General features: G+C 33.3%; 2 pseudogenes; one reads left to right on the top strand and one right to left on the bottom strand.

Moving 5' to 3' along the window:
* Positions 1-545: 545 nt before the first annotated feature.
* LOC120176278 lies at positions 546-1,938 on the top strand (annotated as a pseudogene).
* Positions 1,939-2,020: 82 nt separating this feature from the next.
* LOC120176203 lies at positions 2,021-4,371 on the bottom strand (annotated as a pseudogene).
* Between the last annotated feature and the right edge of the window lie 13,325 nt (positions 4,372-17,696).

Genomic DNA, 17,696 nt, shown 5'->3' with positions numbered 1-17,696 from the left:
CATCGCAACGCGATTTTCAACTATCGCATTGCGAAAATGCAACGCGAATTTGCGATAATGGAGATCGCGTTGCGAATTAGCGATCGCATTGCGATTTTGTTGGTCATTTTGGCAAATCCGGAAAAAATTGATTAAAATCGTATATTATATGGGATTTTTGGTCACTGAGGTTATTTTCTCCTAAATAAAATATAGAAGGGACAAGTTAAAATATAAAAATGTATCGAAATTGAATAAAGTGGACAAAAAACTAAAGCCTTCCCATCTTATTTTCAACACTAACCATATCCGACCTACGGATCTAACTACGACTAACTTAATGATTTTCAATCCCATAAAAAGGAATTCTTTAAATCCATCAATTTTGAATGTTAGTTGATTAGACATGCTTAACTGGTTGTTTGGTACTGTCACATGCAAGGTCAAACCTTCAATCAACAATAATATCCATGTGCTTCTATTCTATTTTCTATGTGTAAGTACAACATGCTCTTTCCCTCTAAATCAAACCTTCAACCCCAAGCATTCATCTCTCACCAAACCAAATGTCAATTTCCCAAGAAGCATCTCAGCCGCACATTGCTCTCTTTCCCAGCGCCGGAATTGGCCACTTGATGCCGTTCCTCCGTCTCACCACCATGCTCTTATCCCACGACTGTAAGGTAACCTTGATCACCGCCACTCCAAATGTTTCAGCCGCTGAATCCTCATACATTTCTTTGTTCTTGTCACATCCCGAAATCAACCACATTGAGTTTCATGTCCCACCAACGGAGCATTCAGATACCATTTCCGACGATCATCCGATTTGAAGCCACCAGCCGTTCTTCACACCTTATACATCCACTATTAGCATCTTTAACTCCACCACTTTCTGCCATTTTTGCAGACCTTGTTGTCGCCAATGGAGTTGGCAAAGCTGCTGTTGATCTCGGGGTTCGTAACTACATCGTTTCCACTACTTCTCTCAAGTTTCTGTCCCTCATGGCATATCTTCCGATCCTGACAACATCCGATGCTGCTAAACTCGCCAATGGTGCACACAAGATCGAGATCACAGGGATGACTCCATTTCCGATATCAAGCATTCCACCTCCATTCTTCAGTGCCGATCATGGTTTTACAGCAACCCTTTTATCAAACGTTAAAGCTCTCCCTTATTGCAATGGAATCATAATGAATACATTTGAATCCTTTGAGCCTGAATCACTTTCAGCGATCAAAAACAAGAGAGCTTTAAGCAATCTCCCAACGATTCTACCTATAGGACTGTTGGAGACTTACGAGCTCAACATCAACCAAGCTCGATATCTCCCTTGGCTAAACGACCAACCGGCTGAATCTGTTGTTTTATTAAGCTTTGGAAGTAGAACCGCCATGTCTAAAGATCAAATAAGGGAATTAAGAGATGGATTGGAGAGAAGTGGACATCAATTCCTTTGGGTTCTCAAGACGAAAAAGGTTGACAAAGACGAAAACGAAGAAGATTTGGAAGAGATATTAGGCAGCTTATTTCTTGAAAGAACGAAGGACAGATGCATGGTATTGAAAGAATGGGTGAACCAGCAAGATGTTCTGGGACATTCAGCCATCGGAGGATTTGTCAGCCACTGTGGGTGGAACTCGGTGATGGAAGCTGCTAGGAATGGGGTTCCGGTGCTGGCATGGCCTCAACATGGGGACTAAAGAACAAATGCAGAGGTTCTGGAGAAAGCTGGGATTGGAGTATGGGATAGAACATGGGGATGGGGAAATCAGAGACTGGTTAAAGAAGATGAGATTCGGAGAAAGATCACTGAGTTGATGAAAGATGGGAAGTTGAAGATTAAAGCTAAAACGGTAGGGGAAGAAGCTAGGAAAGCTGCTAGAAATGGAGGGACTTCCAAAAGGACTATCATTGAAACCATTGCATCGTTGAAGAAAAACATGAGAAACTGAGGTCGTTGTTATTTGTTCTTGTTTTTGGTTCAATTCCTTCTAAATTAAAAAAATATATATGGAAATCAGGTCCCAGAAATATTTACATCGTTGAAGCTCCCAGATTTAGTTCGATCAGACTATATCCAGTAGCCTTCTTCAAACGCCTCATTTTTGCCATGCTCCTTGTTCTAGCTGCACCATCCTATTTTCCACTTTCTGCATATAAATTTGAAACTAAATTATATACACTCGGGTTTTCTGGTTCTAAATCCAAAAGCCTATTTCCAAAAATCACTCCCAGTTCTGTATTTCCATGGATTCTACAAGCAGCCAATACGGCAGCCAGTGCTGATGCACTTTGTCTTGCAGGCACCCATTTAAGCAATTCGTATGCTTCTTCAAGACGTCCTGCAAGGCTTAATAAATCTACAATGCATCCGTAATGCAGTTCACAGGGTATTATGCCATATTCTTTCCTCATGCAGTCAAACACTTGCAGACCCTCTTCCACCATGCCAGAGTGACTGCATGCAGTAAGTATTGATGTGAAGGTTGTGTCATCTGGTTTGATCATTTCGTTTTTCATTCGGTCGAATAATTGAAGAACTTCTTTGCAGTTTCCATGCATCCCATAGGCAGAGATCATTGTGTTCCATTATGTCAGACACCTTCTAGTGGTGTGCTTAAATAGATTTCTTGCCATATTTAGTTTTCCCAACTTGGCATAAGTAGTCATCAGGGAATTTGTTACTAGTGTTTCTTGATCTAGTTGAGCTCAATACGAATGACAGCGAACTTCTTTTGCTAGACTTGGATATCCAAATTTCGAGGATGCCTGGAGTAAACTTATCAGAGTGACAGAATCATGGTCAAGTCCTTCACTTTTCATCATCTGGAACAATAAGATGGCTTCATCGGGATGCCCATGGTAGATATAACCCATCATCATTGAAGTCCATGAAACCAAGTCCTTGTATTGTATCCTGTCAAAGACTGTCCTTGCATCATAAAGACAACCACATCTTGCATACATGTAGACGATTTGATTGGCAACTTCGGTATGCATATGAAACTCATGTCTCAGAATGTAGCCATGAACACTTCTTCCTCCTCGTACATTCTTCAGCTGTGACAATGCTGAAAGCACATTAAGGATAGAACCTAGGTTTGGTTTGAGACCAATACAGACCATTTCAATAAAAATGTCAATAGATTCGATAGCAAAACTGTTTTGGAGATAACCTGACATCATAACATTGTATAAAATCACATCTCTCGTCTCCATTACTTTGAATAATTGCCTAGCTCGGACCAAATCATTGCACATGGAATACATATCAACCAAAGCAGTGGTAGCAACTAGATCGAGCTCGTAACCTATCCGAATAATATGACCATGTATACTCTTTCCTTCTCGCAAATACTTCAAATCATCACAACACAAAATCCCATTGGCTAAGCTAATCAAATCTGGGGAAACATTTTCATCTGCCATCTTACAGAAATGTCCCAAAGCTTACAATGGCTTCCCCATATTAATATACCCAGTTATCACTGCATTCCATGAACAAATTGTTTTCATCGTCATTCTACCAAAAATGCAAGCTGCCATTGTTGGGACCTTGCATTTAACATACATATCCATGAGACTCGTCTCAAATATTTCATCTAAACAACCAATCCCTCTTCTAAAAGCATATCCATGGATCGTCCTGCCATGTTTCAATGCTTCCAACTCGGCTGTTGCCTGCAGTAAACTCACCATCGTCACCCTATTGGGATCGATCCATTCCTTCTGCATGGAACGAGCAAATTCAAACGCCTTATAAGCCAGCCGATCGCCAACTTGTGCATAGCCAGTTATCATTGAAGTGTAAACAACGCCTCTTTCAGTTATTTCTTCGAACACTTTGGAAGCACCAACCATATCTCCATACTTCTAATATAGAATTACAGGTGAAGATCCCACAAATTGATTTTTACTTAATCCAAACTTAAAAACATCAATATGAACTCCTTTCCCAAATCCAAACTACCCGATTCAACACAACTCTTCAGAGTAAAAATAATAGCCGAACCATCTAAACCAATCCTTTTTTGCTTCGATTTCACATACAGCCTAAGAACTTCACCATATTTACTGCTTCTAAAACATCCAACGAGAATTGAATTCCAAAGGAAACTGTTGTTTTTTATAATTCCATCAAATACCCATCTTGAATCAACTGAGAACCCAAACCAAGTTAAAAGCTTTGAAGTTATAAAAGTATTTTGACGAAGCCCATTGGTGAAAATACAAGCATGAAACTTTCTCAAAGAATCAATATCGTTACAATTCTCCAACAAAGAAGCAATTTTATCTACTTTATGGTCTGTTGAATGATAAAGGAATAAACTTTGAGAATTGATAGATGGAATTAGACTGTTCTTTTGGAGAAGTGAAGGAATTTTAAGTTAAGGAAAGAGCCACGATTTTATGTATAACTGAAAAATGATTGCTTCGTAGCCAGTCACTCATGCGTATGCGTGGGCACATCATACACAGCATGATTTTATTTTATGTTAAGGGACATATTTAAATTTAAATGGATGAATTAAAATTTTAGAGGATGAAGTAAAATTTTAAGTAGTTAAATATATTTTTAATAAAAAATATATATAAAAATTTAAAATATATAATAATTTTAAATTTTAAAAAGGGGACGACTGTCATATCCATCCCTAATAAAAAGTAAAAATAAGAGTAAATTAAATGTCATATCTAATTTCCTAGTCAGAAATAAAGAATAAATAAATAATAATAATCTTATTTTCTTACGTCAAAATCCCCAAATTTCAACTTCTTATTTTTAGAGCGAAACCGCACTAAAAAGGAGGAGGAGAACCACACAAGATGGACACAGGAAGGGAGTTTCCGAAATGTGATTGTGGAGTAGACACTCAGCTCAGAACATTGTGGTTTGAGTATGGGGTTGGTCGAAATTGTAATTATTTTCGATGGCATCATTTGGATTCTACATCATAAGCATTGTTTTGAAAATCGGACCGGACCGGCCGGTTCAACCGAAAATAATTGTCTAGTCCGGTTTAATCTAAATCAATTGAACCGTTACTAGTGAAACAGCCAGAACTGTTGAATCATTCGAACCGGATCGGCTGAAAACCGGAAAAAACCGAAAATTTTGTTTTTTTTTTAATTAAACCAAACGTCGTTTGTTAAACGAGCCAAGTCGAACTCAAGTATTGCTGAGCTCGACTCGAACTTGAAAACTTTAAAAGTAAGCTCAACTCCACTCAAACTCACAAGTTAAAAATTATCAAGTTCAACTCGAACTCGAAATATAATATTAAAACTTGAACTCAAAAAGGTTTGAACTAAAAAAAATTAGAAGCTCAATTGAAGCCTAAAATTCGAGCTTGATTGAAGTGAAAGAATAGTTTACTCAATGCTCACCAAAAGGCTCCATGATTTTGAATGCAAATTACCTCTATTATTTATAGAAGTTAATTGTGATTCTCTTCTATGTTTCTTAGCAATGTGAGATTGTTTTGTTCTCATATTTTTACTCTTTAGACTTTTGGGATGCTCTTCTATGTTTCTTAGCTATGTGGGATTGTTTTTTAAAAAAAAAAATTTAACCAAACAATATCATTTTGTTATGATTTTTTTAGTCCCAAATTTATTTTTTAATTATAGTTAAATAATTATATTTATTATTTAATATGTTTTACCTTAAATATTATGTTGTAGTTAATTTGAATCATTTTGTTTCACTTGATTTTATGGTTTTTAATTTATATATGTTATGACTTGCTTTGAATATGACTTATGATATAAAAAATTATTTTTTATTAAATATTTTTGGTATTTTTATTTAATTTTTTAAATAATTATGACGTCGTCCGATTCTTTCGATCAATCAAATCGATTCGATCGATTGAATCAGTGAACTGATAATATGACCGATTCGTTAACCGGTCCAGTTCTGAAAACCATAATCATAAGTTATAAGTCCAGTGCAGATGAAGAAACGAAAATTTGGATTCTCAAGAATATGCTAATATCGAGAAAGTCCAAGCCGGTGATGCTACAGAAATGAGACATAATAATAAAATAATGGGATGCAGAGAGGTTGAAATAGTTTTATTTTCTTTTCACCTTTTGGTATGCTTTTGAGGAAATACAACTTCTGGATAATGTCATCCAAATGTATAAAAAAATACGTTTCGTTTTTTATATTACCATACTGTTTTTTTGTCATTATTAGTAGTGAATTTTTAACTTGTAATGATTGTATGTGATATAAAATGAACTAATATTCTATTTTTTAGAAAGATAACTAACTTGTAATGATTGTATATGATATAAAATGAACTAATGTCTAGTCAATCCAGCATTGGTGATAGTTTTGAATTCAGCGATAGTGATGATGGTTTCGAAAAATTCAAAAGTGAGTTATCTTTCTGGTCAATTCATTAGACAAAGTCGAAACACATGGGTGATCATGTTTCAAAATTGGAAAGACTAACGAGATTGACTTCATAATGTTAGAAAAAATTGCATTAATCCGATAATAATATAAAAAATTAGGGTCTGTTTGTTTAGCTGTAATTGGTTTTCCAGAAAATGAATTACTGGAATTTGAATTACTGGAAAATGAATTACTGGAATTTGAATTCTGGAAAATGAATTACATTTCTGGAAAATGAATTACATTTCTGGAAAATGAATTACATTTCTGGAAATCATATGGAAAACGTTTTATGATGTTTGGAAGATGTTATTTAAACATTTTTTCGGTATATTTTAGTGAAATAAAATTTTATAAATTATATTAATTATTTATTAAAGTAATAGTACTATATTATATTTTAAAAATATTAATTAGTATATTTTAATATCTTTACTAAAATATTATTGAAATATATAAATAATATTATTCATTATTAAATATATAAAAAAATTTATTATATATTATTAAAATAAAAATATAATATCTTTATTATTATATATAATTGATTATTTTATATAATATTAAAAATATAATATTATATTATTATAAATATTAATAAATATATTTTAAATATTTTAATAATTAATATTTTGATGAAAATGATATTAAAATATTTTATTAATATTAAATTCATAAAATAAAATTATTTTGAGTATTTTTGCTTTGAAGTGAAAAGTTCGGAAAATGACTTACGGAAAATGAATCCGTAAGTCATTTTACAGAAAACACAAAGGAAATTATGTTACTAGGAAAATGAATTACATTCCGGAAAACGAATTACGTGAAACAAACACGGGAAAACATTTTCCGGAAAACGAATTACGTGAAACAAACACGGGAATTCGGGGAAAACCAATTCCGTAATTCCAATTACGGGAAACAAACAGACCCTTAATAATAAAAGTAATAACCGTATCATTATAAAAAGAATGATAAGGAACGAAACATATGGGTGGTCAATTTATTTTGATCTTGTGATAGGAAATAGTTGATGTATGTTGCTATACAGTTTCCTTAAAACAAATTTTCGGTCACTCCTTACAATTAGATGATCAGTTATAGTAGCACAGTTGCATAGATCACGAATTATTCTTGTCTTCATCTATCACCGGAAAACTAGTATAAGAGAAATTTTTTTATTCAAGATTTTGAATTCTGAAAACTGAAAACTTGTTGAAAAGCTTGTTCAGATCAAATATATTTTAATATTCAAAAGATATGCACACATTTTACTATTGAAACCTGAAGAGATATTATTTTAATTTGAAATATTTAAAAGTATATAATTATATTTAATATTTAAAATTAAATAGATAATAAATACATTTCCAATTTAACATATTCAAAGAGTAATTGTCCTACTAATATTCAAATTAAAAACATCTTTTAATTTGCAATAGTCAAAAGAAATATGAATCTAATATAAATATTAAATCCATCAATTAAAATTGACTATTTTCCAACAATCTCCCACTTGAATGAAATTGATGATTTTATCAAAAATATTTCGACACGATGTGGTGATAGCCTCTAAAACCGGTACTTGCATAGGATAAGTAGGTGTCTGTAGAACTAGGTTTTGATTTTGATATAACACGATTTTTAAATTTTTTAAGTCGTTAAAATTTGTATTTTATAAATAATTTTTCATAAACGATTTTAAAGCGTTTTTAAGTGTGAAAAAATAATCAAAAATGTTATTGAGTAAATTCACATTTTATAAATATTGTTTTAAAGCTCAAAACATTTGATTTTTAGCCAAAACCCCTTCCAGTCTCGAGTATGGTAGCCTCGATACCGAAATTCTAGAAGGCTTTTAAGTATTGATACCATGTCCTTGGTATCGAGATCGGTGAGTGAGTATTGATACTCACTTAAAAAGTATCGATACTGATGGTTCAACTAACTATAAATTGACCATTATGAGGCTTGATCTAGATACCAACATCCTGATATCGATACCAAATATGCATGTGGGAATTAAGTTCTCAAAATTAATGAATCCAACGACTCTATTCAAACCCCAATGGCTCTGAATGACTAATTGATGTTAAAAGACATAAAACGGATCAAGATTCAAATGGAGAACAACAAGAAAGTCAATTGCAAGATCAATCCAACATCAAAAGAGTTTTAGAGCTAAATTGTCATATTCTTTGTAATACACTTGTGAGCTTCTTGTTATTCTTTCTCAAGTGTAATTTGGGTGTGTGCTTAATTAGTTGCAAACTTATTTGCCTTTGTGAGGTTTTCTATTGTTTTTCCAAATTTGTAATTCCTCTTGTGGAGAGAGTGTAAGCAAGGTTTTGCGGTATAAACCTTGTGTGTCATTGTAAGGTTACACCTTGTCCTCAAAGGTTAGCAAATCTAGTGGATTTTAGAAATACTTAGTGTGGGTGCTAAGGTACTGGATGTAGACTTGGTTTATAAGACGGACCACTCTAAATTTCTTGTGCAAAATTTTATTTTTTGATTGCTTCCACAACAAATTTTTCAAAGGTCAATTCACCCCTATTAGCAGTTTTCAATTGTTCAATAAAGTTAACAATTGTTATTATAGTAGGTTTCTATCGATGGTCTAACAACCTTGGGAAGATCCTATGAGAGCTCTATTAACTTCTATAGTTAACTGATAAAGATGGCATTGACTTTTGCTTATACTATCTTGAGGATTCACACTCCATCTCAAGGTCACCCTACTTAAATAGAGCAAATTATTCATATTGGAAAAATAGGATGATGTTGTTCATTCAAACCTTTGACCTTGCGGTTTGGGATGCCATCGTCGGTGGTTCTCTAGTTCCTCCAAGGAATCGATTAGAATGAAAAAGTGAAGACATAATGTTTGACCAATTCAACACTAAAAGCCATGAACATTCTCTTTTGTGCACATGGCCCAGACGAATATAGTAGAGTATCTTCTTGATCTAATGCTAAGCAGATATGGGATAAGTTTGAGGTGACCCATTAAGGAACAAACCAAGTAAAGAAGTCCAAGATTGACATTCTCACTCTCAATTACGAAATCTTCAAGATTAATCCCAATAAAGACATTATGATGTTGCCTGATCGGTTCACATAAATCATAAATAACTTGATGAACTTTGGGAAGGTTTATCCCAATGAAGAAGTAGTGAGAAATATGCTTGCCTCGTTGCCTCCATCATGAGAAGGAAAAGCTACCACCATTGAAGAAGCCAAGGATTTGGAGTTATACACTCTCGATGAGCTTATTGGTTCATTACTCACTCATGAGGTGAAACTCCAAAAGAAGAAGGAATTATAAGAAAAGAAATAAAACAAAAAGCAAGTTGGTGTTGCTTAAAGATCATATTATATGCATGTTTCTCTTTTAGGAGGTTAACCCATTCACCAATTTTGGTTTAAAATCATTGTTTTAGGTTTGTCCTCCAAGTGTTTGACAAAATTCCCAAACGAAAATTCTTGTTGTCGTATCCATTATTTTTATGAAAAACAATTCCTCCTAGAACGAACCTAAAACATCTTAAGACTAGTGATACTTCTCATTCGGGTCAATCATCTAACTCCGAAAGTTTTGAAAATGCTTGTCTTAGGGACCCTAATGTTTTGCCTTATTCAATCGCTTTTATAAAACTAAACTCATCTATTCCGAGCGTAACTTTGACCCCAATTTTCTTATGTCGTGGGTTTATCAATTTACTATCTTTGAAACCTTCATTTTATGGGGTTGGTTAGATATGTTTAGAATTTATCCCAAGGTTTATCCAAACCTTGTTCGTGCTTTGTTCTCAAATGATATTCTTGCCCACGCCGAAGATAACAAGGATAGAGTCATTGGGATAGAGTCGTATCTCATGTGCAAAACATTTACTATTAGTCCATCGTCCATTGCTACCCATTTAAATATCCATGATGATGATGTTCCTTTCAAGGAAACTACATATATTCCAATGGAGAGATTCCCTAATGATAGCCCTACGTCCCTTAAGTTTCTCGATCGTTAGTTGTTGCTACTTATTACGTGGTTCATTCATTATTTTGGTGGTAAGGCTACCCATATGCGCTCTTACAACTATTAATGGTTTTATAATATCAAGAACAACATTCGTCCCAACTTTACCAAGATCATATTCATAGACGTTGTTGATGTTGTCTCTAAAGCGGTCAATTACACAAAAACGCTTCCCTATGGTTGCATTCTTAGCTACATCTTTAGGGAGAAACTTAGAGTGTACACCACCTATGACACTTCCATTCCGCTCGTTAGTGTCATCAATCTAAAATCGACCCATGACCTATTTAATATTCTATATTAAAAGGCCATGATTAATGCTTACATAATTTTTAATGTGGTAACAATGTTTACCTCATCTTCTCTAATAGTAGAAGGATCATCTTACATTTAGTCAAATTCACCATGACCAAATAAAATAACATCTTATGTTATCACATCATGAAATTCTATCTTTAGAATTTTACAAGCTTTTCATTGTGACTCATGAACATCAACAATCATGATTTCATTTAACACACAAAATTAGAATTAATAATAATTCCAACAATAAACCAAAAAATAAATTCTAGTTTATTCTACCAACAAGATTTAGTTAAAAACTAAATCAGTAACAAAGTCGTTACTTTCAAACTATTTCTATTATTAATAGTAATCAAATAATTCTATTAGACGACATAATTAAAATGACAATTGTTTTCAAATAGGAAATCAAAGGTTTCAATAAATAGAAAATTAATTCCCGTTTATTTTCGATTTTGTTATTGAAGAGAATCAAAGATTCCACGACAATTTATGTTTTACAGATTTGTCCACTTTAAGGTTTTAGCAAACCAGTTAAGACGGAAGGATAAATCCCAAAAAATTGTTTGCTATCTTGTTTTTCTCACAATATATGAACCATTTTAGATTAAAGCAAGGTAGAAGAAAGAGTTCTGAATCGTTTTGGATCAAAGGAAAATATAAAAATTTCACTTACCTGATTGACTTCATCGTTGTCAATAAAAACTTGAACCATCAAGATTAAAGGTGTGCCCTACAAAGTGTGCGACCACTAAGATTTTGCAAAGATTTTGGAATTCAATTATTTGAATCCCTACAAAGAAATTAGTGGAATCATGTCTCACATTAAAAATTAAACTCAATATTATTCCACAAAGAATTTGAAATTCATAAATTTAAATTTGAAGAAAACTTATTGTTGGCGTAAATTCTACTTGATTTCCGCCTAATATTTGTTTTGTCAAATTTTTGTCACTTCCATTGTACACAACAAGGATTAAAATAAAATGAATTTTATATCATCTCGGAAAATAAGAATAAAATCTATCTTAAGAATGTTAGAAAAAATGGCATTAATCTAAGATGATATATAAAATTAATAATCAAATCATTATAAAAAGAATGATAAGGAACAAAATTACTCTATCTTAAGATTGCTATCCAAAATAATAATCCGAGACGAAATCAAACATGAGAAAATAAAACAAAGAAGTTAAACTTCATTTTACTTTTCATATTACCATACTGGTTTTATATCCTTGCATTGTTAATAAAAAAATTACAAATTAAAAGATAAATGCCTATAATAGAAATGAAAGTGCTTTAATTCAAACCGAATAAGATGAATCTGGCTTGCTCTGGATTTGTCATTTACAAAGTGCTATACCATTTTGAGAAATGAAACCTTTTGTGATAGTTCTAAAAAAATTGAATTTTTTTTCATTTTTTTGCATTTTAATTATGTCGCGACCGTCTTTCGGTTGGACCCGGAATTGGGCTTCGACTTGAAATAAAAGTGTTGGAGTCGCCACCGATCAAATAAAAACATTTAGGTGGATTGAACACCATCTTACTTGATCTGCGTTTTACCAAAAATGTGTCGGGTTCGAGAGTCGGTTACAGTCAAGGAAGGATTAGCACCCTTGAACTGCCCTTTTGGTACCAATTAATTTGTCGGTTGTCTTAATCGTAAAAATTAAAATTAAAATTTAAATACCCGATTCGAATTGCTTACCTTTGATTGGTTGGAATTCTTCTAAAATGGTCAAAAATGTTAGAAAAAAATATTAAATAAATAAAAAATACAAAAAATGAAAAAAAATAATAAAATAATAAATCAAAAGGAAGAAAAAAATGCAAAGGGCGCAAAACTTCTGTCCATTTTCGAAAACTCTGGAAAATATAAGGACTTCTGTTTTGGTTTACCCTTTTCTTTTTAAAACACAAAAACCCTTGCTCCAACCTTGTATCATCGAACAGAATGCTTCGCTTTTTCTTCTGCAAAAATGTATCGTGCACCTTCTTCCATCTCTCCCCGAATTCTTCAAGTCAAAAATCAAATGCTCAACAAACTTCCCAAGTTAATCAGGATTCTTTCCATAATTATTTTCTTTTTTAAATCTCTGCCACTGTCGCTTTTCAAAGGGGAACCAGAAGCAGGAACGCTTTTCGCAGCCTCTAGCATCCGTTTCTCAGCTGTAGTTGCCATTAGTTCATGCTGCAACCGTCGGCTATCCTCTGGCGTCAGCATCGTCGCTAAGTTCGCAGCTTCTTCCGGCTCGCTCCCTTCGGCTCTGGCGGCAAGTTTCGTATGCTCATTCATAGAGCTAATCTAAGGTCCTCTTCTTCTTGTTGATTTGCCATTCGATAACCAACGTCATATCGAACTTTATGATTCTAAAATTTTTGGAACTAAATGGACGTTAAAAGCTAGAGGAAACCCCACCTTTCCTCTCCATCCCCCTTTTTATTGGCACCATGATGAAGCAAGTGTATCACCTAGATTAGTTGAGTGTGGAGTCGTGGTTATGGAAGTTGTAGGAGTAGTGGATAGAAGGGGAAAGCAATAAAGGTTCCCTCATTTTTGAGTAGTGGGTAGTTTTTTGGAAATAGGGGGCCTATATAATAATTATAATTTATAAATTAATAAATAAATAATAATGATACTAATAATAATATAATATAATGTTTTTGTAGACTTGGACAAAAACGGGTGTCTACAGCTGCCGCTCTTTGTACATTTTTGTGTTAACAAGAATAGGGCAAAGATGAAAAAGTCAATAAGTTTTTGTCCGATTCTTTTTTATTTGAGACTTGATAGTGTTTGTTGTGACACTAAGTCGATCTATTGAGTACAATATCCTTCTTCGTGAAGTTGAAATCGTGGGCGACTCCTTAATTGTGAAGTTGAGTTGAACTGTAAAATCCTGAGAACGATATCCTTCATCATGAAGTTGAAATCGTGAACCTTTTGAGCGTGATAACCCTCGTTGTGAAGTCGAGTTAAGCTTAAAGTATTGGGAAGTAGCTCATGGATTGTCTTCTAGCCCTATATACTTTGTTGTGAAGCTGAAATTTGACCTAAATGAAATAGGTTTTTCATTGATGTATCACAAATGACTCATTCGTCGTGAAGTTGAGTTAGTCTTGGGTACAATATCCTTCGTTGTGAAGTCGAAATCGTAGGTGAATCGGAAAGTGGCTTTTTACTACCAATTTTGGTCGACCTTGGTCTTCTTCTCGATTTAAAGACCTGAGTGTGAAAATTTGACCAAAAAGTAATTCCTTGCTACTACCTGGCGATAAATATGTCCTCGAGTTGAACAGAATCGAACTCGAAAGTTTTCGTTGACAAATAGCTTTTCTCGACTTAAGCTATGCTACTGGAAGATAGTCTATTGTCACTAAATCACAACTAACACAGGTCTTCTTCTTGACTTAAAGACCTCGGTTTAAACTTCAGCTGGAAAGTAATTGAATGTCATCGAGCTGAATGGAATTGAACTCGAAAGTTTCTATTGACAGATAACCCTCCTATCCTTGATCTATGTTGTACTAAGCTGAGAGATTGCCCCAGATCTTCCTCTTGACTTAAAGACCCTCGGCTTCAACCAGAAAGTAGTTTCTCGATGCTACCATGTGGTTGATGTGTCATCGAGCTGAATAGAATCGAACTCGAAAGTTTCTGTTGACATATATCTTTTCTCGACTTAAGTTATGCTGTAAATTTGACATGCCCTTGAGCTGAATGAAATCAAACTCGAAGGTATTTGTTGACAGATAGCCCTTATCGCCTTGAGCTATGCTACAAATTTGATATGCCTTTGAGCTGAATGGAATCGAAGTCGAATGTCTTTGCTAACAGATAACCCTTCTCGCCTTGAGTTATGCTGTAAATTTTGATATGTCTTAGAGCTGAATGTGATCGAACTGAGGATCTAGAGTTTCCTCATCTTTTGTTTCTTCCTTTGATGATGATTCTCCAACGTCATGTGTCACATCATTTGTGTTTATAATACCTACATCATCATTCACACAATAATCCTTCCTCAGAAGGGGATTATCATCAAAAACAATATGTATAGGCTCTTCTACAACTAAAGTTCTTTTATTAAATACTCGATAAGCTTTAAAATTTAAGGAATAACTCAGAAATATTCCTTCATCACTTTTAACATCAAATTTTTCAATATTGTCTTTACCGTTGTTTAAAACAAAACATTTACATCCGAAATGATGAAAATAGCTAATGTTAGGCTTTTTATTTTTTAAAAAGTTCATATGGAGTTTTCTTCAAAATATGCCTAATCATTACTCGATTAATAACATAACAAGCGGTATTTGTGGCTTCCGCCCAAAAATATTTTGGCAAATTGTTTTCACAAAGCATGGTTCTAGCCATTTCTTCTAAAGTTCGATTTTTCCTCTCAACAACTCCATTTTGTTGAGGGGTTCTAGGTGCTGGAAAATTTTGGCTAATACCATTCGAATTACAAAATTCAGTAAATCCAAGATGTTAGGATTTTTGGAAGCTCAAATCGACAACTGGAACGGTTTGCAAAGAGAGGTAGGAACGGTTTTGTGTTTAGGGAGTAAGGAGATTGAAAAATAGAGAATTGTACAGCGATTTATAGTGGTTCGACTTTCTCAACCAAAGTCTACGTCCATTACCTTAGCTCATCACCAAGGATTTTCCAACAAATTCACTAATTTGTTCTTTCTTTTGAGGATAAAGAGTAACCTTACAAACTCCCTAGTTTTTCTGGGCTAAACTAGAACTTTTCCCTAGCTTTTACATGGGATTAGCTAGAACCTTTCCCCTTTACAAAAAGATAAGAAATGTAAACAAGAAAACCTCTCTAAGGTAGGTGTTTACAAGATTGAGCTCACAAGAACAAAATATATACAAGAGAAAGATGAAATAAGAATGAAAAACTCTTCTCTTGTGTTTGATTGCTTGGATAGTTGTTCTCTTGCTTCTTCAAGTGTCCTTAGCTTGTATTTATAGCTTGGAATTTGTTTGAAGTCGTATATAGTCATTGGAGATGTTTTGGAGCCGTTTGGGGATGAGAAACAATTAATAAAATAGCTTGGAGCGTGGGGGAATCGGTACCCCCTCATGGGGAATCGGTTCCCTAAGTGCAATCTGTTTTTGACCGTTAGCCAGGGGGAATCGGTACCCCCTGGGGGGAATCTGTTCCCCCTGGGGGGAATCGGTACCCCCTGGGGGGGAATCTGTTTCCCGTGGGGGGAATCTGTACCCCCTGGGCAATCTGATTTTTCTTGAAACCCTTTAAAAAGAAAATATTTTTGGCTCGATTAAGGCTCGAAATACTTTGTAAATTTGTTTTAAAATAGTTTAAGTATAAAACACAATTTTACACTTTAGTAAGGATTAAAATGAACTTTGAAAGACTTGGAGTAATATTTTGATATTCGAATAATTACATCGAATATATTTAGAAAATCTTTTGTAAAATCTTAAAATTCATTTAACTTAATTTGTTATATCGAAACATCAAAATGTTTTCAACAATCTCCCCCTTTTTGATATAACAAAACATTTGAGTAATTTTAAGATTTTGAAATAAAGTTCGAAATTACTCCCCCTTACTTTAACACTTCTCCCCTTTAACAACTTAACACTTCTCCCCCTTTTTGTTAAATAAAAAAGACTCTAATATTTGAAGTTCAAAATAACTTTGGAGAGTAAGTAGTAAAATTGACATTTTAAAAATCATTTGAAAAAAATCAAAGCTCCCCCTCAATAAATGCATTCCAAATAAAATTTTGCTTTTAGGATCTTGACACTTAAACAAAATTGAATTTCAACAAAGAATAACAAACATGTTAGTAACATATGAAATTCAATATATCCAAGACTAAAATACTTTATGCAATACCAATTGTTGAATTTAAGATCATATGCATAAAGTTTTCTAAAAATGTTATGCATTTGAAAAATTTTGATATCAATTATTAGAGGGATGTCATTTTTATTTAAACCACATGCATAAACATTCAAATTTAGGTCAATTTTTTTTATAGATTTATAAAATCAAAGTATTTGAAAAGTTGATATCAATTGTTAGAGAGATATCATTTGCATTAAAACAAATTTTGACCAAAATTTTATTATGATGAACTAAAAATTCTGAAAAATCATTACAATTTTAAAATGTTTATCATAATCATCTTTTCAACATACATGAGATTAAAACAATGATGCATAATCATTTAAAACCAAAACTCATGCATGCTTAAAATCAAATGAGAAACCATATAGTCCAAAATTAAAAGTATTAAGCTTAGAGGTTACCCATTCCTTTTTCATGTGTGGCTAGAGCATCTTGAATATCATCATTTTCATCACAATTGCTTCCACACGCCTACAAGAGACATTTAAGTAGATTTTGGAATCCAAATTGCTTTGGATCCTTGAACGTTAGTTACAATGCCCCTTGTTCCTTTTGGAACCCATACTTGCCTAATTTTAAAATGTTTTCCTTTCTTCAAAGGACAAGTATGTTCCATATGACCATGATAATGGCAATGTGAGCATTTTGCCATTTTTAAACATAATAGATTGTTTTTAGAAATTAATTCTTTTTCTTTTGTTAAGCTTTCAAGCTTAACTTCTTACTCAAAATTTTTCTTTTCTAAATCATTTATTTTGATTTTTGAAAGTTCTAAATCATTTTTCAAAATTTCATTTTGATTTTCAAAATCAACTCTAGCTTTCAAAATCGATTTATTTTCAATTTTGAGTTTTGAAATTAATTTTGTATATTTGGAATTCATGGTCTTAAATCCCAAATACAACCTATTATAAGTATCTTGTAACTCATCAAAAGTAAATGAATTAAATTCATTTGAGTTAGAAGATACCTTGAATTCTTCTTGAGTGGTCATGAGGCATAGGTTGACTACTTCATCTTCATCATTGGAATCATCTTCATCACTCCAAGATGCAACAAATACCTTCT

This window comes from Hibiscus syriacus, unplaced genomic scaffold (assembly GCF_006381635.1).
Source record: "Hibiscus syriacus cultivar Baekdansim isolate YM2019G1 unplaced genomic scaffold, ASM638163v2 tig00112231_pilon, whole genome shotgun sequence".
Lineage (NCBI taxonomy): Eukaryota > Viridiplantae > Streptophyta > Magnoliopsida > Malvales > Malvaceae > Hibiscus > Hibiscus syriacus.
The sequence above is the reverse complement of the archived record's forward strand: the minus strand, read 5'-3'. Positions and strand labels throughout refer to the sequence as shown.